The sequence below is a fragment of the Rattus norvegicus genome, chromosome X (genome assembly GCF_021556685.1).
Source record: "Rattus norvegicus strain SHRSP/BbbUtx chromosome X, alternate assembly SHRSP_T2T, whole genome shotgun sequence".
Lineage (NCBI taxonomy): Eukaryota > Metazoa > Chordata > Mammalia > Rodentia > Muridae > Rattus > Rattus norvegicus.
The window spans coordinates 27,068,906-27,093,431 of NC_141554.1; the positions used below are offsets into that span (position 1 = coordinate 27,068,906).

Sequence of the window (24,526 nt, forward strand, 5' to 3'; positions counted from 1 at the left end):
CTACAATTGCAGGTTTTAATACAAATGGGAACTGACTGGGTTAATTTTAACCTGGGGAGCATTGGTCCATGTCCTAGTAGAGATTTATCAAAGTGAGTGCAGATTTGAACTTTTCCATTAAAAGGTGACATTTATATGGCTTTTGTCTGAATATGAAGGTAGCATTGATGATAATCCAGTTTAAAAGATTTACTGAAATGGAGAAGAGCCCCCTTATTTGGAGATGTGGCAGAATAGACAAATAATCTTTGTACATAAAATTCTTTTGTCTGTCTGTGTGTTTTACATTCCTGTTTACATTCCGGTGGAGACTCGTGCATTTGTGTGTGAGAGAGAGTGTGTCAGTCTATGTGAGGGTGCATGTGGAGGACAGAAGTCAACTTTGGGTGTCATTCCTCAGGAGCTTGTTTTCTCCAGACAAGGTCTTTCTCTAGAACCTTGGGCTCACCACTAGCTGGGGGACCCATCTGCCTACACTTCCACAGTGCTGGGATTACAAACATGCACCACCATGCCTGATCTTTGATGTAGGTGCTAGGGAGTTCTTTCTTGCGTAGCAAATACTTTAGTGATGGAACCATATCTTCAGCCTCACTGTTTAATTTAATGCTTGGATGGCTTGGGTGCTTTCACAGGAGGGAGAGAGTGGGTCCGAGTAACAAAAGAGATGGAATTCTGGGAAAAACATATAAGAGAAAATGGTTTATTTTATGTGTTGAAGAAGAGCTCACTAGTAAACTGTGTGTGAGAATCCAGTGAACTAAGACCTTAGTCTGTTTGAATTTGGTGGAGAGGTTAGAATGCTTAGAAAGAGAGGTGGATCTAAGGCGGGTGTCCTAAACGTTTAGCTGCAGTTTGAGTGGTTAAAAAAACTCCAAAGGATTCCTTCTGAGGTTGGTTAAAGGGTTTGTCTTGGTCTTGATAGGTCCTAAAGGAGGAATCAGTCTTCAGTTTTATGTTAAAGGTGGAGTGCGGGGAAGGTAAGAAAAGATATTGATCATCATTCGCCATCAGCATACTTCTAGCAAGCTCTAAAATAGTTAACCAAAGGAAAGTGTTGGGTAGGAACATGAGGGTGGAGGGAGAGATCTACAGTACATTAGCATGACAGGATTTAAGTGTAAAAAGCATCCTAGGGCTGGCCGTAAATCTGCAAAAAGCTAAAGGCAAAATTTGGGGCCAGTTTGTTAAATATAGTTCAGTGGCATGTGTAATTTTTGGTTGTTTGTCTAGAGTGGTTTGTGAGGGGAGAAGACAGGCTTCCCATAGGACTTCATATAGTTTCCTTTTTTATTGGATATCCCCACCTCCCTGCCATGGCATTCCCCTACACTGGAGCATGGAGCCTTCACAGGACCAAGGGCCTCTCCTCCCACTAATGCCCAACAAGGCCATACTCTGCTACATATGAGGCTGGTTCATCCCTGTGTACTCTTTGGTTGGTGGTTTAATGCCTGAGAGCTCTGGGGGTCTGGTTGGTGGATATTTCTTCCTATGGGGTTGCAATGGTTGGTTGGTATTGTTCTTATGGTGTTACAAGCCCCTTCAGCTCCTTCAATCCTTTCTCTAACTCCTCCAATGGCGACCCTGTTCTAAGTTCAATGGTTTGCTGCTAGCATTCGCCTCTGTATTCCTCATGCTCTGGCAGAGCCTCTCAGGAGACAGCTATATCAGGCTCCTGTCAGCAAGCACTTCTTGGCATCCACAATAGTGTCTGGGTTTGGTGGCTGCATATGTGATGGATCCCTAGGTGGGGCAGTCTCTGGATGGCCTTTCCCTCAGTCTCTGCTCCACACTTTTTCTCCATGTTTCCTCCTGAGAGTAGTTTTTTCCCTCTTCTAAGAAGGACTAAAGCACCCACACTTTGGTCTTCCTTCCTCTTGAACTTCATGTGGTCTGTAAATTTTATCTTGTGTATTCCAAGCTTTTGGGCTAATATCCATTTATCAGTGAGTGCATACCATATGTGTTCTTTTGTGACCGGGTTACCTCACTCAGGATGATATTTTCTAGTTCCATCCATTTGCCTGAGAATTTTATGAAGTCCTTGTTTTTGATAGCTGAGTAGTACTCCACTGTGTAGATGTGCCACATTTTTTGTATCCATTCCTCTGTTAAAAGTCATCTGGGTTCTGGCTATTATAAATAAGGCTGCTATGAACATTGTGGACCATGTGTCTTTGTTTTATGTTGGAGCATCTTTTGGCTATATGCCAAGGAGAGGTATAGCTGGGTCCTCAGGTAGTAAGTACTAGGTCCAGTTTTCTGAGGAACCTCCAGACTGATTTCCAGAGTGGTTGTAACAACATGCAATCCTACCAACAATGAAGGAGTGTTCCTCTTTCTCCTCATTCTCACCAGCATCTGTTGTCCCATAAGTTTTTTATTTTAGCCATTCTGACTGGTGTGAGCTAGAATCTCAGGGTTGTTTTGATTTGCATTTCCCTGATGACTAAGGATGTTGAACATTTCTTTAGGAACTTCTCAGCCATTCAATATTCCTCAGTTGAGAATTCTTTGTTTAGCTTTGTAACCCATTTTAATAGTGTTATTTGGCTCTTTGGAGTCTACTTCTTGAGTACTTTTTATATATTGGATATTAACCCTCTATCAGATGTAGGATTGGTAACGACCTTTTTCTCAATCTGCTGGTTGTTGTTTTGTCCCAATGACAGTGTCCTTTGCCTTACAGAAGCTTTGCAATTTTATAAGGTCACATTTGTCAGATACTTGATCTTAGAGCATAAGCCATTGTTGTTCTGTTCAGGAAAATTTCCCCTGTGCCCATGTGTTTGAGGCTCTTCCCCTTTCGAAATAAGCCCATAATTTGTGATACAGTTGCTAAAGATGCTGTGAGTGCAAGAAAGTTTTTTTTTTATTTGTGGGGGTTGTAAGGTAGCAATGAAGTGTTTTCTCTGCATTGTAATTGACCTTTGCACTTGTGTGAGGAGGAGCCCCTAGTACCAAATTGTTGACTAAGCTGGATGATGGCCTAAGACAACGTGTATCCCTATTGTCCTAGGAAATTTAAGAAGGTGATGGTATTGTGAGGTGACATTTAAAGAGAACTACAAAGAAATAGACTGTCAACATATTAGAGAAGGATGTGCTAAGGAAAGGAAAGCTCTAAAGCGAGAAGCCATCTGAGCAAATGTAAGTTGTCTTGTAATCTTTGGAGAAGGACCATCCGTGAGCTGTTGTGAGTGTTGGCTGTCAGGATTAGTCTGGGTGATGGCAAAAATATCTGGAAACTCAAGAGACAGGACAATGGTGAAAATAGCATCTTTCAGGTCTGAAACAGTGAAATAGGGTGTAATGGGGAAAGGTTCTGAGGAGAGGATATGGGATGAGGACAAGCAAGTATAGAAGAAAATCTCATTAATGATTGATCTCGAGCTAGACTTTCCATCAGAGGCCTTGGCAGTGGGAATGAAAGGGTTTGCATGGGAATTAGTGGGCATAAGGATCCTAGACTTTTAAGAATCTGAAACAAGAAACAAAAGGCTGGAGTTCTCTGAAGGACTTCAGTTTGAGGGTGTATTGAGGTAGAAATAAGAGTGATCTATTCAGTATATTGAAAGTAGAAAAACTTTTAGAGGTGCTGCCTGGAGTTTGTGTATCCCAGAGAGAAACAGAGTGCTATTAAGGGCGATGAGGTATACTGAAGGATAGAGAGGACTGGGAAATCCTGATTTGTCACAGTTAATAGGTCAAGGAAATGAGGAAGAGGCAACTCATGACCTAAATGTCTGCAGACTGGACATAATGTCTCTTCATAACAAAAGAACTGAGCAGAAGATGAGACAACAGTGTAGCAGGCATAGGTTGAGAGAAAACAACATTGACCCAAACTATTGAGATAAACACAGGAAAAGAAATTAAGGCAGGACAGAACAGGTGACACTAATTTTCTAATAGAAAAGCCTCTTTACCTGCCATAGACAGAATTACCCTGGAATCAGCCAACCAGGTGACGGGACCATGCTGGGGTATGAGAGTTTCATATGTGCTCTGGCAGATAAATCACTGGAGACGGGTGAGCCTCTTAACCTGTGAAGTTCTGTCTTCATGTATTTAATGGTTCTCCTCTTCTTTTGAGGGAGGTACACTCACTTTTCCAACATGCATCTAATTTTTATAACTACTTATTTATTTATATTTCAAATGCTGCCCCCTTCAAGTCCCCCCTCACAAAGACCCCGCCCACCCCCTACTACTCCTCTGAGAGGGTCCCCTCCCCTGGGTATCCTCCGACCCTGGTGTATCAAGTCTCTGCCAGATTAGGCACATTCTCCTACTGAGGCCAGGATGAGAACCCCACAAAAGGACCAACAGAGTCAACTAACCTGGACCTCTGAGAGCTCTGAGACTGAGGCACTAAATAACACACACAGGCTGAGACGAGGCCCCTGGACCATATGTAACAGACATGCAGCTCAGTCTCCATGTGGACATGTATCTGATTTATTTACTGGGCAAAGCATAAGAACAGGAAGCCTTGCTCTGGGACAATTATTGTTCTGATAGCCAGGCTGGCCATACATAAAACTGTAACTTGCACCTGTTCAGGATTGAACAAGGGCTGGCATTTGTTTCTTAGGGTGACTGTCTTGCAGGGTGCGGGTGGCAGAAATAGAAGCAGTGAGTTGGTAGGCCTAATTCTGATCTTGGATCTTCTTGTGGTCTCTTTGTTATCACCATTAAAAACAAGTTTCCAGGATTGGAGATGTATATTATAGTCAAAGGAGAGTGAGTTGTAGAGTGGGAGGAAGTGACATTGCAATTCCATTGCTTGAATGCTGGTTTCATGTATTTTAATGTGCCCTCCCATCCTCCATAGGAAACGGAAGCTTACTGAATCCAGGCTCAACCCAGCTGATGCTTCTTTCTATAGCACAGAAGGGAAAACACAGGTTGTAAAGTGGCTTTGCTGGAAGCACACACACATTCACACTCACACACAGTCATCTGAGACAGGGTATAATGTCACCAGGGAACTGAGCCTATCGTTATTACCAAAATATACACCTATCACCATTAAAAATAAACACTACACCGATGCCCTCCCACACATATAAAATTGTAATTTTTCACACTCTTGACTTGGTTCTTCATAGAACCTCCAAGTCCAGGGTCACATTCCCTTGAATACAAGCTAAATACAGAGGTGAGGGTTGGAGAGACCAGGCAAAGACTTGGAATCGGCCCTTCTACCTGGGTATGAGTCAGAGGTGGGTAGAAACCAAACTTTGGTACAAAATTTGGAGGTGGAAAGGCCTTGACAGTTTCAAAGCTATTTCTCCTGATAGGGCAGGTAGAGGCTGTGCCATCTTGAGTCCCACCTGTGACTTAGCTACCAGGAAGGAAGGGAAGAGCATAGGTGTATAGAAGCTAAGAGTGCACGCATAGCATCATATCGTGGCTATTAAAAATTACGTAAAACTACACATAAATGGGAAAAGTTCAGGATTCTACTGGACATATTGCTAGGGATGGGTCTGCAGCCACACAAAACATCACAAAAAGCTCTGCAGCCAAGGATAGAAAGAGCCCTCTGGCCTAGCTATCAACATAGAAGAATCATGTCACTTGATTACAAGGTTAGGAGTGGCAGCCACAGCTTCTGAAAAACCTAGGAATCCCATAGTGCAGGCCACCTTGCTCAGCTGGAGGTCAAAACAGACCCTGGTGGCTTGAGTAGGTGACTTGTGGGGCATTAGTGTGTAAGGCCCAAGGAGGTGGCTATGTTCTAGGGGCTGCTGAGACCTCCTCACATCTGGGCATTTCAAGGCACAGGTCCCTGCACAGACTGTAAAATGGGTCTCCCAGAACTCATTAGTTGCTATAGATTTCTTTTTTATTATTATTTACTTAGTTAGTTTAGTTTTGTGGAAATTTCTTTGAAACAGGATTTCTCTGTGTAGCCCTTGGCTGTCCTGTAGTCCAGGCTGGCCTCAAACTCACAGAGATCCTTCTGCCTCTGCCACCCAAGTGCAAGGACTAAAGGCGCATGCCAACATGCCTGACAAAATTTTGATTTTTAAAAGAACAGGTAAACTGATTCTTTTTAAAAATATACATCTGGTCTGTAAGGTTATTTCAGTTGATAAGTTTTTAATTAAAGCAGAATTACACCTTGCTTCTCTCTCTGCCTTCCCTCCCTCCAGCCTCTACCTATCCAGCCCTTACTCTCAGGTTGATGGGCTTGTTCTGTTATTATTGTTACATGCATATCTATGTATATGTGTGTATACATCCAAGCTACTGAGTCCACTTTTGTTGTTTGAGTATAAATGGTCTCTAGTCTGATCACTCTGCATCAGACAACCAGTATTTGGGCTTATCCTTGGGAGAGGCTAATTCTCCCAGGACTCATTGGTTGCCTAGAGTTCTCTGTCCAGTGAAAATTTTGCTCTCCTATGTCAAAATTTCCATTGACATTGGCATTGTTCTGGTTTTATTTATACAGCCATTTCTGGAAGAAACTTCGTAGGCTTCCAGGTATTCTTGCTCTTACAATCTTTCCACTCTCTTCCTCAGTGTTTCCTGGGCCATAGAGCTGAGCTTTACGTGTCCGTGGGCCTGAGCTCCCCCAATCTGCCAGTCTGTGCAGTGTGCCCAGTTGTGGTTTCCTGTGATGGTTTCCATTTGCAGTAGAGACAGGCTTCCTGGTGGTAGTTACATTATCTCTGGGTATAAGGATAAGATTTAAAATGTATTAGGAATTATGCTGGTCTAGCAAAGTGGCAGCAGTGCACTCTTTTCTGCAGTCCATAACCTCACTAGCCCCATGAAGTTGACTAGGATTCAAGTACCAGGCATTACTTCCCTCCTAGTGGGTGGGCTTTAAGTCTATGACAGAGCTCTTGGTTGCCAACATGTTATTGTCACTTATTCTACCTACAGTCTTACCGTGATGGCAATTGTTCTGGTTCATAGGTAAGACTGGGTAGGACTGTTTAAGTATTTTCCTCCCTTGACAGCTTCCATAGTATTTTCTGAAACAGTGGAAGCTAGACCACAGAAAAGAGGTTTTTAGGTCACATCCAGCTCAAGATTGTATATCCTAAGTGTTTGGTCTATTCAGCAACGGGGTCTATCCTCCACCGCTGACAGGCAACCAAGGGCTACATCTATACTCAGAATCACTTGGACTACCTTAGCCATTTGAACCAGGCTTGGTACTGGGCTACCTTTTAATCTATGATTCTTGTGGGGAACATTGTCAGTACATACACACACACACACACACACACACACACACACATCCATTATACACATACACTTGTTCTTCTATTGTATATAATCTTAGGTAAATATAAAATGATTCTCTGGGGCTTTATCAAATAATATTAGTTTTATCTGTCCCACATCCCTTCTCTCTCTGTATTGACCTCCCTCTCTCCTCCCAAGTTGGACCCCTTCCCTATTTTTTGCTATTTCCTACTCCATATCACCTGTGTACTGCTTGTTATTCCTGTGTCAAGTCCAACACCCAGCCACCCAGCTCCACCTCTGGTTTCTGTGATGGCTATTCTTGACTGTCAACTTGACTACTTTTGGGATTAATTAAACTCAAGTGGTTATCCCTGTGAGGTCCTTTTTAATTAAATAATCTGAAGTGAGAAGGATCACTTTTAATCCTGATCCTTAGAGATGGGAAAGATCTACCTTTAACCTGGGCCACACCTTCTGTTGGAAGCCTATAGGAAGGACATCGAAGAAGGCAGCTTGCTCTTTCCTTGCGTGCTTGCTCTCGCCTTGTTAGCAAGTCCATCCCTTTACGAGCATTAGAGCCTACTTTGCCAGGGCTCTGACATATTCTGAAGATCGGCTGAGATATCCAGCCTCTGGCACTGAATAACTACTGGATTCTTAGACCTTCTTCATTATTCAATTGTCAGTTGTCAGACATCTCATTTGTTTCCATTTCCTAGCTATAGAGCAACAGTGAACAGAGTCAGGTAAGAATCTGTAGAGGAGGATACCCCTTGGGCATATGCCGAAGGGTAGAGCTGGGTTATTTTGTAGAGCTATTTTTAGCTTTTTGAGGATCCTCCATATGGACTTTCAGAGTGGCTGTGCCAGTTGGCATTCCCGCTGACATATCTGCAGCAGCATTTGTTGTCAGTAGTCTCGTTAAGAATTGTCAACGTTGGGTTAGTTTACATTACCCTAATTGCTAAGGAAGTTGGACACTTTTTCTGAGGTATTTCTTAGCCCTTTCTATTTCTTCTGTTGAAATTGTCTACATCCCCAGCCCACTTTTTAATTGGGCTGTTTGTTTCCTTGACTCTTTGTTCTTTGAGTTCCTCATATATTGTAGATATTAGCCCTCTAACAGATGTGTAGCTGGCAATGACCCTCTCCCATTCTGTAGGCTTCCTCTTCACTTGATTATTTCCTTAGCTGCACAAAAGCTCTTCAGTTTTATGAGGTCCCTGTTGTCAATTGCTGACCTTAATTCCTGAACAAATGTGGTCCTGTTGAGAAGGTCCTTCCCTTCATTTATCTCTTGAAGGAAACTGCATATGTTTACTTCCAGCAGCTTTAATGTTGCAGGTTTCAAATTGAAGTCATTGGTACACTTGGATCTAATGTTGGGTATGATTGGACAGGTATGAGTCCGATCCATTCATCTGCATGTCGCCATACAGTCTTCAGCTTTACCCACCACTTGTTGAAGATGCTCTGTCTTTTCTCCAGGGTATGTTTTTTGCCTCTTTATCGAATAGCAGATGGCTGCAGTTACAAGTACTCATGTTTGGGTCTTCTATTTTGTCCCATTGGCATACATGTCTCTTTGATGTCAGTGCCATATTTTCATTACTAGAGATCTATAATATATCCTGAATTCTGGAGTAACAATCCCACCAGCATTATTCTTTTTGTTCAGGGATGCTTTGGTCATGGATTTGCAGCTTAATGGGTGCCTGCACTTCTTCCTCCAACAAACTTATCTGGATCAGAACCATCATGTAGTTCTTCTAGTAGGGATGATGGATGGGACAGAGAGCATGAATTCAGGGCTGCAGTCCCTGAAAGAATTTGAAGCCCTTGGTCATGCCCTTGTTGCTTGAGAAGTTCTTGAGGAACTGCTCTGACACTGAGGAAGGGATGTTGATGAGTTGCCGGATGGCTGAGAACAGGAAGAAATTCTTAAAGAACTTGGGGCCCAGCTTCTTGAAGCAGTGCACTGGTGAGCTATCAGCGTCTTTGGTGAAGCCAGTCTTCCTGCCCCTCACAAGGCAGCTGCACACTCTGGTGCTTTGATGTTGTAATATGCATTGGCTCCCCATATAGTTTGTTTGGGTGCCTCATGGCCAGCTGGGCCTACCTGCTGTCTTCGCCTTGTTGAACAAGATCTTCACCTGCTTCACATAACCATAGATACTGAAGAGAATAAAGGGGCTTGGCTCTGTGCTTTCTTGTGTTCAGGTTGCCAGCCAGCAAGATGGAATCCCTGACACCTTCAGACTTGAAATGATGATGCAGTTGCAACTGCTGCTGATAGTATGCCTGGTGGAGGTTGGAGGGGAAGCAGACAGAGACATTAGGGTCAAAAAGGACAATGCTGTAGCCATGGCCTGCTCCAAGAAGCTATCTGTTCCCCAAAGGTGGCCTCAGAGAGCACAGTCATGACTCTTGTACTTAGTGTTGTAGACATTTACGTGTCCTAGTTAGGATTCCAATGCTGTGATAAAGCATGACCAAGAGCAATCCAAGGAGGAAAGGTTACTTCAGGTTACACCTCTCAGGTCATGCTCTGTCACCAAGGGAAGCCAGGGCAGGAGCTGAAGGCAGGAACCTGGAAACAGGAACTGAAGCAGAGGTCATGGAGAAATGCTGTGTACTGACTTGCTTTTACTGCCTTCTCAGCCTGCTTTCTTATATAACCCTAAGACCACCTGCCCACAAGTGGTTCCATCAACAGTGGGCTGGGCCCTGCCACATGAATCATTAATCAAGACAATACCCTCAAGATTTACCTACAGGCTAAACTTATGGAGGCAGTTTTTCAACTAAGATTCCCTCTTCCCAGATATAGGTCTAGGTTTATTGTCAAGTTGACAAAACAAAACAAAACAAAAAACCAACTGGCACTGTGAGCTTGGAAAAGTAATGTGTGATATGTAGCTGTTCTGGCTATCTAAAGCCAGATTAACATGTTGGATGCTCAAGTGGTGAGCATAGTACAGCAAGCAGTACCTGGAAATGGTTGGTCTTAGTGAAGATGATGATACTGAGGACAGTGCCACACTTGAAGAAGGCCTGGTGCAGAGCATCCAGGATCACTGAGTAGCAGAGATTTTCCCATGATGATCCTGAGTTCGGTGTTCTGGTCAACCATCACCATCTTGGTGTATGTGGGCCACTGGAGCCCATGAAGACCAGGTTTCTCAAATGTACTGACTTCACCACCTGTAAGATTACCCGATTGGCATGCACCTTGTGTGGGGAGCTATTGGTCTTGAGCACCTTGTGCTTGAAGAACTAGACATAGTTGGACTGGCAGCATGGCACTGATACGTGTGGTGTCAGCAACCTCTTGCATGTATATTTCAACAAAGGCTTGGCTCTTCCCCTTCAGTATGAGAAGGCTGGTGACCTTCCCAAACAGTAATGTCAGGTGTGGTGGTTCAGCACTACAACCCCAACCCCTGGAAGACAGAGACAGGAGGATTAAGAATTGAAAGCCATCCTTGACTATATCCTCTCTCAAAAAAAGCAACAAACACAAGGAACAATTCAAGGTTTAGACCAGGATAAGGATAGATTCTAAGGTTACACCATATGTAATTTTTAAACATTTGAGACAAGTTTCATGGATACACCTCTACTACTTGAGTCTTGAATTCATCATGATAGATCGGCTATTTCCTTGTTTAAAAGCTATTATCTGAGCAAAATCCAGCTTTGGACATAAACCTGACCCCAAAACTTCCAATAATCAGGTGTAACAAGATCCTCATGATCATCTATAACTCGGCATTATCAGGACCATTTTCAGGAAACAGTTCTGAAAAGTAATTGTGTTTGAGCTTATTTTCCAGTATTTTGTTAAAAGTATCTATGGGGTATTTTTAGCATACATACATAAAAATTGTTTTGCCTTAAATCAAACTAAATCACCTTAACAGCTGCCCTCATTAAGTTTTATAGTTTGTTTCTCAAGGAAGTGAGAACAAAGGTCTACTCAAACTTCTAAAAAAGACGAAGGCAACAACGTCAGGGGTTCCAGGCCAGCCAGAGCTACATAGGAAGTTGGAGGCCAACCTGGACTACATGAGATCCTGTCTGAAAAAAAACAATAAAGATGCCTAAATCTACAAGACTTTCCTGTCATTGTTGGTACTGGTTTCTCAGGGTGGGGACATGGTTATCACTTTGCTTATCTCAGGCCTTGTTACTTTTAGCCTGCTATGGAAAAGAGCATGAAATATTTACATGTGGCTTTGTCCTTTACACATTAGACTAAAGATGGTTTGTCATATAATAAATTTTCAATATTAGCAATAAAAGAACTTCTGGGGGAATCACCACCATCCCTAACCTCAAGCAGTATTACAGAGCAATAGTGATAAAACTGTATTGTATTGGTTCAGAGACAGGCAAGTCGATCAATGGAATAGACTTGAAGACCCAGAAATGAATCCTATGGTCACTTGATTTTTGACAAAGGAGCTAAAACCATCCAATGGAAAAGGATAGCATTTTTAACAAATGGTGCTGGTTCAACTGGAGGAAAGATAGCATTTTCAACAAATGGTGCTCATTCAACTGGAGGTCAGCATGTAGAAGAATGCAAATCAATCCATTCTTATTTCCTTGTACAAAGCTCAAGTTCAAGTAGATCAAGGACCTTCATATAAAACCAGATACACTGAAACTGATAGAAGAAAAAGTGAGGAAGAGCCTTGAACACATGGGCACAAGGGAAAATTTCCTGAACAGAACACCAATGGCTTATGCTCTAAGATTAACAATAGACAAATGGGACTTCATAACATTGCAAAGCTTCTATAAGGCAAAGGACACTGCCATTACAACAAAATGGCAACCAACAGATTAGGGAAAAATCCTCACCAACTCCACACCCAATAGAGGGCTAATATCCAAAATATATAAGGAATTCAAGAAACTAACTTCCAAATAACCCAATTTAAAAATGGGGTACAGAATTCTCAACTGAGGAGTCTCAAATGGATTCTCAACTGAGGATTCTCAAATGGCTGGATAATGCCTAAAGAAATGTTCAACACCCTTAATCATCAAGGAAATGCAAATCAAAACGACCCTGAGTTTCACCTTACAACCATCAGAATGGGTAAGATCAAAAACTCAGGTGATAGCAAATGCTGAAGAAGATGTGGATAAAGAGGAACACTCCTCCATTGCTTATGGGACTGCAAGCTGGTACAACTGCTTTGGAAATCAATCTGGAGTTTCCTCAAAAAATTGGAAATAGTTCTACCTGAATACCCAGCTATACCACTCCTTGGCATATACCAAAAAGATGCTCCAACATGTAACAAGGACGCATGGTCCACTATATCCATAGCAACCTCATTTATAATAGCCAGAAGCTAGAAATAACCTAGATGTCCTTGAAGGAAAAATGGATACAGAAAAATGTGGTACATTTACATAATGAAGTACTACTCAGCTATTAAAAATTACTTCACAAAATTGCAGGCAAATGGATGAAACTAGAAAATACCATCCTGAGTGAGGTAACCCAGACTCAAATGGACATACATGGTATGCACTCACTGATAAGTGCCTATTAACCCAAAAGCTCAGAGTACCCATGATAAAACTCAGAGACCATATGAAGATTAACAAGAAGGAAGGCCAAAGTGTAAATGCTTCAATCCCACATAAAAGGGGGAACAAAATGATCACATGAGGTAGAGGGAGGGAGGGTCCTGGTGGGAGACAGGAGAGGGAGGGAAAAAGCTAGGGCAGGTTTAGGTATGGGAAGAGACGAGAGAAGTCCAGAGGACCAGGAGAATGAATAGAAAGAAGTAGCAGTGGGGAGAGGGCAGGAGAACCACTAGAAAGTCCCAGATGCCAGGGAGAGAAGAGGCTCCCAGGACCCACTGGGGATAACATTTGCTGAAATACCCAACAGAAGGCAGATAGAACCTAAAGAGACTACTTACAATAGATAGGCACAGCCCCCCAGTGGAGGGAAAGGGCCATTCACCCAACTCAAAATTTTTACCCAGAAATGCTCCTGTCGAAAGGAAACACAGGGACGATAAATGGAGCAGAGAATGAAGGAAAAGCCATCCAGAGACTGCCCCACCTAAGGATTCATTCCATCTGTAGACACCAAACCAGACACTATTGCTGACTCCAATAAGTGCTTGCAGACAGATGCCTAGTATGGTGGTCCTCTGAGAGGCTCTGCCAGCACCTAAAACAGATGTAGATACTCACAGCCAACCATTGGATAGAGCCCAGGTACCCTAGTGGAATAGTTAGGGGAATGACTGAAGGAGCTGAAGGGGGTTGCAACCCCATAGGAAGAACAACAGTGTCAACTAACTGGACCCCTCAGAGCCCCCAGGGACTAAACCACCAACCAAAGAGTACACACGGAGGGACCTATGGCTCCAGCTACATATGTAGCAGAGGATGGCCTTATCTGGCATCAGTAGGAGGGGAGTCTCTTGGTCTTGTGGATGCTTGTTGCCCCAGCAAAGGGAGATGCTAGAGGGGTGAGGCTAGAGTGGGAGGGTGGGGCAAAGCACCCTCTTAGAGGCAAAGGGGAAGGGGCATAGAATGGGGGGTTTGCAGAGGTGAGACTGGGAAGAGGAACAACATTTGAAATGTAAGTAAATAAAATAACCAATAAAATGGAGATACAAGTACACATGAATTCAACTTGTGGTTATGCAACAGGGATTCCTTGTGCCTACAATCTACTACGTTGTCTTGAAGGAACTGTTCCTCGGGAGTGTCAGTGCAATAACCTCCATAATCTTTTACTCAATCATCCATGGACCTTTTTCTATCAGATGCATATTTTTCTGTATGCTAATAGCATTTGGTCAAATTGTGTCTTTGACCCTGCACACCAGCTTGACTTGCTCTGGTTCCTAGGTTTGTTACTTGAAATATGAATTTTCCACAGACCATATCATTCTATGAAAACAATATGGTTTGTCTGGTGGGGAGATAATAGGGTTCTAAATATAAAAAGATCAAGGGGAACTCAACCTTACAGCAGGGGTCCCATACTTGTGAGTTCTACCTGTAGGAGCTTAAGATAATCTTCCCAATGATTATCAGGGTTAAGTCCCCCTGCATTTATGGTAAGAAGATAGGAATGGGAGACATTTTGGAATGTGTAAGCACATTCTATTCTTAACAAGAACTTCCAGAAAGTCAAACTGTTCCCTTAGAGCCTAAAGAGGCTGTTGATGTTTCATGAGGGTCCAAGCAACCTGCAGGAAGGAAAAAGTCAGACTGCTCTTCTGTTTATGAGGAGGTAAATATTAAGTTTCCGAGTTCAAAGACAGGCTCACAGAAAGACTGAATTCTAATCATAGAAGTAGATTACGTGTGACCTCCCTTCTCCAAGCTTGACCCCCAAATCACTGAAGGACAGTTCACAGAAGTTATAACCAGTTTTACAAGGTACACTGAAACAAAAAGACAAACACGGATTAAAGAGACGGGAAATGTAAGAAGCAGATGCGGCTGTGGCAATGACGTTGGTATTGTTAAAGCAGAATTTTAAAACGTAAGTTTTAGTAGTCAGTTTTGCATACCAACCTTGGGTGGGACAAGGGATGCCCAGAAATCTGATTAGATCTTATTCTAAAAGGTACTTTTGAAAGTGAAGGATATTTTCATGATCTTGATAGTGAGAATGGATTTTTATGAATATGTGTGTGTGTGTTAAAACAGCAAATTGTACATTTGAAAGATGTGTAATTTTTTATAAGTCAATTACACTCAATAAGCAGCATAGTTGTTCTAAGTAGAAGCAAGTTTCTCATGACCAAAGGATGGATTTACTATATTTGTATTGTAATAGAATCATGGTTCAGAATTGGAGTTACTGGTGTGGCCCAATGGAGAGAAAAACAGAAAGAAGCAGAGATACAGATATGTACAAAGACATGTGCACGGGTTCTCTTTGTTAGCCAAGACAGCTTGAAGCACTGGCACCCCAGAGCACACCTAGTACTAGTATATACGGTTTTGCTTTGTTTTGTTTCATTTAGTCCAGGCTGACCCGGAATTTGTTATGTGGTCAAGAATAGCCTTGAACCCTGATCTTCCTGCCTCCATCCAAGGGCTGGGACAACAGGAAAGCATTCCCACACTTTTGAATATTCTTTAAGATTGTAACAAACGAGGGCTGGAGAGATGGCTCAGCCATTAAAGGCTAGGCTCACAACCAAAAATATAAGATTGTAACAAACGATTAAATTAAAAGTATCAACAAATACATAGAAGATATTTTAAAAACAAGTAACAATTTTTAAGTATTTTTAATTTTAAAATTAAAATATTACATATTACATATTTCTCTTCCTGTTTCTTCTTCCAATCCTTCCCATATACTCACCTTGCTCCATCTCTTTCATTGATCGTCACGGTTATAGATGTATATAAATGCCAAAATATATAAATCCAACCTGCACAGTCTGTTGATTGTTACTTATATATATAGAATTTCAGGGCTGATCACTCAGTGTTGGATAACCAATTAGGGAGCTCATCCTTGGAGAAGACCATTTCTCTTGCCCTTAGCAGTTCTTGGTTGTCCCAGGGATAGGGCCCCATGATATTTCCCACTTCCGTATTAGCATGTCTATTGGTGGTGTACTTGTTCAGAGCTTGTTTGGGAAGCCATATTGTTGAGGTATCATGGGTAAAGCTTCCCTGTCCTTTCTAAAAGCACGTTTTCTGGTTCTCTGGCTCTCTTCTGCAATGGTCCCTAAGCCTTCGATGTAGGAGTTCTGTTGTAGATATATCAATTGGGGCCAGGTATCCCATAATCACTTGTTTTCTGTATTTTGATCAGTTATGGTTTTCTGTAATGATTTCCTTCTGTTGTAAAAGGAAGTTTCCTTGATAAGGCATGTGGTGGTTTGAGTAAGAATAGCCCCTACAAGATTACAGATTTGAATACTTGGTCATTAGGGAGCAGTGTTTCTTGACAGGAATCAGTAAGTGTAGCCTTGTTGGAGTAAGTGTGGCCTTGTTGTGGTAGGTGTGTCACTGAGGGTGGGCTTTTGGGTTTCAAATGCTCAAGCCAGGTTCTATGTCTGTCTGTCTCTGTCTCTATGTCTCTGTCTCTCTTTCTCTCTGTGTCTCTGTCTCTCTATCTCTGTCTCTGTGTCTCTGTCTCTCTATCTCTGTCTCGCTGTCTCTGTCTCTATCTATCTATTGATCTAGCTAGCTATCTAGCTATCTAGCTATCTATCTCTATCTCTATCTCTCTCTTTCCCTGCTGCCTGCTGGTCAGGAAGTAGAACTCTGAGCATCCCCTCCAGCACCATGTTTGCCTATACACCACCATGCTCCCCACCATGATGATAATGGATTAAACCTCTGAAACTGTATGTCAGCCAGCTCCAATTAAATGTTTTTCTACATTAAAGTCGCCACGGTCATACTATCTTTCACAGTAGAACACTGACTAAAACAAGGGGTGAAAACTACACATCTCTATGCATATACAGATGAATAGTTAGAATGCAGTTAGGAATGGTTGCTGGCTTAGTAAGGCAGTAGTAGGTTGTGCTCTAATATCCCTGACATCACTAGCTTCAAGCAATTAATAGCAGGCATGACTTCCCTCCTGTTGAGCTGGCCTTAATTACAGTTAGAGAGCTAATTGTTAACAACAACATGTTACAATACCTATCAGGGAATAGGAAAACTCACTCTCTTTGCCTGCTTCCTTCCATCCTCGCTAGCAAGTCTTCCTTTTGGATTCTGGTATATACTTTTTATATATACTGATATATACCAGCGGAGAGACCCAGCATTGAAGAATGAACAACTACTGGAATATTAGACTTTCCACACATAGGCAGTCATTGTTGGATTACTTAGAGTACAGCCTGTAAATGAAACACATGAAAACCTACAGAAATAAGAAAGGAACATCCACTTACAACTAGTAGGCAACAAAATGGAAGTTCTAGGTAATGAGATATCACGCACGCGCGCGCGCACACACACACACACATATTATGGGATATTTGAACCTGTTTCTACTTGTGTAGCTCAGTCCTTAGCACACACCTTTAATCACTCTGGCTGGAATACCAACACACCCTTAGTATACACCTGTAATCCCAAACAATGAAGATAACATTAGTTTGTAGAAGGAAGCACCCATGTTTGACAGTGATGTCTAATTGAGTGGCAGACAAAGTGACAAATCAGAGAAAGATTTGACAGAACAGAATATGCCCAACTCTCAGGAGACACGAGAGGAAAGGGGAGCTACTTAAGGAAGAGAAACAGACAGTACAAGAGAGTGCAGTACAGGAACACAGTAGTATTCGTGAAGAGTAGTGAAGTAGAGTTGAGAGGGAGAGTAGAGTAGCACAGAGATGGAGAAGGAGACAGTTTTACTGGGACTGTTTTACAGAGACAGACTGAAGAGAGAACGAGCTAGACACAGGTAAAGACAGAATGAGACTGAGAATGAGAAGGATCCAGAAGATTAGAAAAGATTACTAGAATTAGTTGGAGGCCAAGCAGAGCAATTCAGGAGGAGCCAAGAGAAACCAGATTGAAGCAGTCAGCTTAGAGAGGAGTTTAAGCCAGAACAGTTGAGTTGAACCAGTCAGCCAGAGGTCAGAAAGAACTAGAAAGGGTGAGTCTATTCAGCAGTAAGTCTCAGAGGCTGAAAACATTCTAGACTAGATTGTACAGAGGGTAGAAGCTTCCAGGACTAGGCCTAAGTTAGCAGACCAGAGGCAGTAAGCCTTGGAGACCACAATTACATCAGGCAAATAAAAGTTACTTTACCCCCCACACACACACACAAATAAAATTAAAAAATCAAATGTTAAATGTTCTTTTTAACTAGCGGCACATGCCTTTAATCCCAGCACTTAGAAGAAAGGCAGGCAGATCTCTGTGAGTCCAAGGCCAGTCTGGTCTAATAGCAAGTTGCAGGCCAGTCAGGGCTAAAGAGTGAAATGACTGTCTCAAAATAAAGTCTAACTTAGAAATAAGAAAAATCACTTTTATTCCAGGGCAGTGTGACCCTTATTAAGAAAATTCCCAACAATTAATCCAGGAGAAAAATCAGACTAATGAATGGATTTAAAAAGATGTAATGTTCAAAATGCAATTTGTAAAACCAAAGGATAGAAATCATCAAGGACTTGGTGATGGTAGTGCATGCTTTTAATCCCAACACTTGGGAGGCAGAGGCATGTCTCTGTGAGTTTGAGGCCAGCGTGGTCTACAAAGCAAGTTCCAGGATAGCCAGGCTACACAAAGAAACCCTGTCTAGAAAAAAAAAACAGAAGAAAGAAAGAGAAAAATTATCACGGACCTACAGAAAGCAGAAGTGAAGCACAACTTACCATTTTCCTAACTCAGATGCTTAGAACAGTCCACTTGGCATCAGAGTGCAAATTCCTTCTAATTGTACAAGAAGTGCTAGTCCAGAAAAAACATATCCTAGGTTAGCAAATAATCCTTAACAAATATAAAAGAATAAAAATCATACAAAGTATCTTTTCACACAACAACTGAAGTTGAGAATAATAGAAAGATATCATGAAATTTTGCAAATACTTATAAACAAAATACTTCTAAGTAACTCATAGGTCAAAGAGTATAAAGATGAATTAGAAAATATTTTGACCCTTATAAAAATTAAAATGCAGCATATAGCAAGTTATGTGGTGCTACTTACTAGGCAGAACTGAAAGGCAAAAGAAAGAAAGAAAGGAAGAAAGGAAGAAAGAAAGAAAAAAAGAAAGAAAGAAAATACATTCAAATCAAGCTAAAGAGGGTAAGAGATAAAGTTAAAGAAAAAAAAAAGGAAAATTTAAAACCAGAATAAAGGGGTTGGGGATTTGGCTCAGTGGTAGAGCGCTTGCCCAGGAAGCGCAAAGTCCTGGGTTCGATCCCCAGCCCCGGAAAGAAAAAAAAAAAAAACAGAATAAAGCGTAAAACCAGTTACAGGAAACAATGATTCTCTGAAAAGATTAAAAATATTGATAAAGCTGACAAGACTGACCAGTTTATCAAAATTCTGAGCAATAAGGGACATATAATATCATTACAGAGTCTGAGGATATTATGTGCATAATTAGAAAATACTTCAAATATATTTTGCCCTTAAATTTGAAACTGAGATGAAGTGGATTAAACTCTCAAATACCATAAATCACAAAAACTCCACCAAGTGATAATAAATAACTTAAATCATTCCACTTTGTAAGTCTATTAGGTAAAGAGGATATATTTCCAATTCTTCCTATTTCTACTAGAAAACTAAAGAAGATAATACTGCTCAGAAAAATGTGTTGGACCAACATTAGTTTAAATATACACAGACACTAGAGGAAAGAAAATTATACCAATATCTCCCACAATTATGAATACAGAATTTAGAAAACAATAACTGTAGAGGGCTAGAAAGATGGCTCAGTGGTTAAGAGCACTGACTGCTCTTCCAGAGGTCCTGAGTTCAATTCCCAAAAACCACATGATGGCTCACAACCATCTGTAATGGAATCTGATGCCCTCTTCTGGTGTGTCTGAAGACAGCTACAGTGTGTGTGTGTGTGTGTGTGTGTGTGTGTGTGTGTATGTGTGTGTAATATTTCTTTTTTTAAAAGTGAAAAAAGACTGTAGCTAATCACATACAGTAGTATATAAAAATGGTACTATCTCACAGCCAGAGATTATGCCAGGAATACAAAATGGCTTAATATTCTGAAAGTAATCCACATCATTAGCAATCTAAATAGGTCAAAGCACATAATCATATTAATTGGTGCATAGAAGCTTTCGATAAAGCAAACATTTATTTATGAAGAAAACCTGTCAGAAAACTCAATCTAAATGAAGGCTTTCTCCTCATTGTCATTCTGTAACTCTACACCTCCTTACTCTGGTACACACCTGGGATTTGGCCCTAAGTAATGAGGAAAAATGTGTTGCACACATCCAATTATTTGGCCTCAAAAAGTAATCTGACACTCAGAAAATATATTTGAATGTTTTGTAACTTGGGAACTTCCAAGGAAGTCAAAACCAAGAGGCAAAGTTAAATGGGAAAGGGTCTGGCCTTTTACAAAGGGATGTACGCCTAAGATAAAGCACAAGAAGTCTTAAAGATCTGTTGATGGTATAGGGCCCACTAAACAAAGAAAAGCACGTACAAGCCAAAGACAATAAAAGGACACAAGGAGAAGGGATGAAAGTGGAGGATGGTGTGACCTTTCTGACCTTTCTTTGCAGAAGATCTTGTTTCCTTTTTTTTTAGATTTATTTATTACATAAAAATAATGACTGCAAGCCCAGTCACTCCCTTGCACATCAAGAATGTCGTCATTTGTCTTGATGACATAAACAATAGTGCCTTCCTAAAAGACAGCTTGTCTTCCTTGTCTTTTGTCTAAATCGCTACAACTAACAAGGGCAGGAAACAAAACAGGATGTGAAAGAGCTACTATCCCTAGAAAAACAAAACTAAATAATCACTCAAACCCAACAACTTTCTAAACATAGACTAAAATTTATATGTTTGCATTTTCTGCTTAATGACCATTGCTATGAAATGAAATTGATTTTCCAGAAGCTGGATTCTAAATCAAGCATAAACACACAAAAAAGAAAGAAAAGAAAAGAAAAGAAAAAAGAAAAAAGCACTACCATCACATTTAGCTAAACAGACCCTCCATAAGTTATAAAGAACATTATTATTGAGATAAACACAATCTCGAGAGTCATGAAAGATGCCCGTTTCTTCGTGTAAGCTTGAAGCACTGTAATGTATAAGGAAATACTGTTTAAACATTAGCATTACCCTGGTACTGTGAGATATGATGTGAGAAATGAGGCAGGCTATAGGACCAGCACATCCATGTATCCTTTCTGGAGTCCACATTATTCACTGAATTGTGGTTAAACTCCCATAAGTCAAATGCATGAATAAAAGAGAATATACTAGTTTTCACAAAGATCATCGTTTCCTATAAAAAAATACCCATTTTATAGACAAAGTTACTGAAGATCATTATAAGCTAAGCCATTTAATGTTTCAATATGAACTATTGTTTCAGAACAGAAAGAGGGGACTTGTCTTTCTCAGTCCCAGGATATCTGTTAAATGCTGCCTGGAATATACACGAATGGGGAAGGCCCAGCTGACCCCCCAACCCAGGCCTAGACCTCCGTTCTCTAGGACTTCATTTGGAAACAAGGACAGCTAGTACAGAAACTAATACTTACAATGATCTAAGCAAACAGGCCAGTGAAGATTTTAATCAACTCATGCCAATCAGTTGTCATTTAATTTGCACTGGGCCTCAGCGCTGACAAGGCTGTACTGTAATAAGAATGAAAGGGATCAATAGTCCTTGACTGTGGAACAATGGCTGTAGTCCCCAACAGGGCCTACTGGCCACAGAGTAGGAAAGACAGAACATGCCCCAACTCCTAGGAGAATTCCAAGCACAAAGTCAAACTCCCCGCCCACACAGGCACCACCAAACAGTTTCTATTACTTATAGGATCCAAAGTCTAGGCCAATGTCCATATTCTGGTTGTCCCTGTCTCTCTAAAAAAAAACACAGAGCTGTAGAAATAGGTCAGTGGTTAAGAGCACCGACTGTTCTTCCAGAGGTCCTGAGTTCAAATCCCAGCAACCACATGGTGGTCCACAACCATCTGTAATGAGACCTTATGCTCTCTTCTGGTGTGTCTGAAGACAGTTATAGTGTACTCATATATAATAAATAAGTAAATCTTAAAAAAGAAAAGAAAAGAAAAGAAACCGACATGCCTTATATTACAGCTCCTATGGCACTGTTCTGTGCACGCTAACCTTTGACATGAGTTGTTCAGGAGACAAAAATCAATGGAATCTAATACAGAAGCAATACTCTCCAGCTATGCAGTGCCAGACAACTCCTGCCACCTCTCCTCTGCTAGACTTAAAACAGACTCATTGATAAATAATGGCCTTCTTGATCATAGGTAATATGTAGTACCATCACAGGTAATAAACAATTACAATACTTATGCTCAGCCTTAGAAAAAGAATCTACTATATATTCTCTCAAAACATATATTTAGGGGTTAGCAAGATGGCTCAATGGTTAAAAAATCTTGCTGCAAAATAGCTCAGTGGTTCTTGCTGCCAAGCCTATTATCTGAGTTCCATTCCAAGACCTTCGTAGTAGAGAGAACCAACACCCACAAGTTGTCCTCTGATCCCCACATGGGCTCCATGGCATATGTTCCCTAAAATGTAAATAAATAAAATATAAAAATTAAAAATACATATTGCATTATGTCACCAATTTAGTATATCCACAATAATAGTGTAAATGTGCTAAGAGAACCAAGACACTTCCACAAATTCTGTGACTTTTCCCCTGTTAAATCACTTGCTATGGTTCTTTAAACCATTAGCTCATATACTTGGGGCTATCAGAGTCTGAACCACCAACCAAAGAACATACATGGGCTGGACCTAGGCCTCCCCACACATGCGCAGTAGATGTGCACCTTGGTCTTCATGTGCGTCCCAAACAACTGGAGCAGGGGCTATCTGTCCCAAGAGCTGTTACCTGTCCCTGGGATATGTTCTTTTAGCTGGGCTGTCCTGACTGGTCTCAGAGGGAGAGGAAGCACCTAGCTTCACAGAGAGTTAAAGTGTCACCCCCCGACCCCATCTGCTCAGACAAGCAGAGAATAGGGATTGTGGAAGGTGACCAGGAGGGGGTCAGTGAACAAGATCTAAAATGAATAAGTAAAACTAAAATTAAATTTAAAAAATAATTTCTCATTCCCAGCATTAAATTTTCCTCCAGTCTGGTTGTATTAGGATATCTTACCACTAAAGCAAAATCCATCCAATCTTTGTTGACTTTGTTACTTTTCTATTGTTGTGACAAACTTTATGACCAAGGTAACTTATAAAAAGAATCATTTAAATGGTCTTACTGTTTTAGAGGGTCAGAGCCCAGAATGGCTGAGCAAAAGTGTGGTGGCAGGAAGACCTGAGGGCTCACATCTTGATCCACAACCACAAGGCAAAAGGAGAGCACTTGGGATGACAGGGGTCTTTTGAAACAAAAGCCCAATCCCAGTGATGCACGTTCTCTAACAAAGCCACACTTCTTAGCCCTTCCCAAATCGTTTTACCAGCTGAGAACCACGTGTTCAAAAGTATGAGCCAATGGGGACCATTCTCATTTAAATCAGCACATTTGTCTCAGCTTATGAGAATTTAACTACCATTCAATGATTAGATGTAGACTCCAAAAAGGAGACATGGTTCTGATGTCAAAGGTCAGGAAGAGATGCACAGAACAGTACCAGAGAAGTTGTAATATAGGGCGTTTCGGTTTCTTTAGAGAGACAGGGACAACCAGAATATGGACATGGGTCCAGAGCTTGGAGCCTATAGAGAATAGAAACTCATGGTGCCTGTGTGGGCAGCAGGGGTGGGGATGGGAGTGGTATTTTGCTTGGAATTTTCCCAGGAGTTGGGGCATGTTCTGCCTTTCCCACTCTGGCCAGAAGACCCTGCTGGGAACTACAGATCTTTTAGCCTGACTCATTTCTCACTTGCCTCTCATAACAGTAGGGTAATTATAATGTTTGAACACTACCATGTTCTTACATATTGCAGTACCTTTCTTGCAGAGCTCAGGACATCTGTCAACAAAGTCTCCATCCATTTGCATATACTAAACATAGTATAAAATGCAGACATTTTTAGAACCAGAGAGGAAAATGGTATAGTTAGAAACTGTAAAGGACTAAAATGGGTTTTAATTTTTTACAAAGTTCTTAGAGTATGATATTAAAGGGATATTTTGTGACTATCTGAAGATTATCCCACAACCTTTAAGCATTAACTTCAAAGACAAAGTCACCCAGCAACTCACATAATTCATACCAATATGATTGAATAAACTTAAGTAGAATACCACGCAAAATATATATAATCCTGGAAAAAAGAATACAAAGGAAAGGAATCCCAGTCTTTTATAAAGTCAAATAGAAAAAGTCCATGACGTACATGTGCTTAAACAATAACTTGTCATGTAAGAGAATCCAAAGCCATTGTTTGCTTGTGTTTTTTTTTCCTCCTGTGTGCTGGAAGGACACACCTAAGTAAGAGATTGCTGTCTCTAAAATCTAAATAAGCCCACTAAGCATTGTGCTTCTTTCTTGGTGGTGAGACAGGACAGGTGTTCACCCTTGAAGGAATATCTCTGCATGCCCCACACCGCTGGACTCCTAAAATTTTCACTGAAATAGAAGGCCCTTGAATTTTGGT

General features: G+C 41.2%; 1 long non-coding RNA gene across 13 annotated transcripts in view; it reads right to left on the bottom strand.

The window, feature by feature from the left end:
• Positions 1-4,448: 4,448 nt before the first annotated feature.
• LOC147998172 (uncharacterized) overlaps positions 4,449-24,526 on the bottom strand; it is a 37,789-nt gene continuing 17,711 nt past the window's right edge. For 2 of the 13 annotated variants that reach the window (XR_015646510.1, XR_015646509.1), the window contains exons 2-5: positions 18,579-18,654; positions 10,210-10,661; positions 7,690-9,519; positions 4,449-4,888 (exon numbers count right to left, since the gene is read on the bottom strand). This is a non-coding gene — a long non-coding RNA (uncharacterized LOC147998172). Of the gene's footprint in view, positions 4,889-6,389; positions 6,690-7,671; positions 9,520-10,209; positions 10,662-18,578; positions 18,655-21,462; positions 21,560-24,526 lie in introns of those variants that run through there. The other 11 variants (XR_015646512.1, XR_015646513.1, XR_015646504.1 and 8 more) reach the window with 9 other exon arrangements.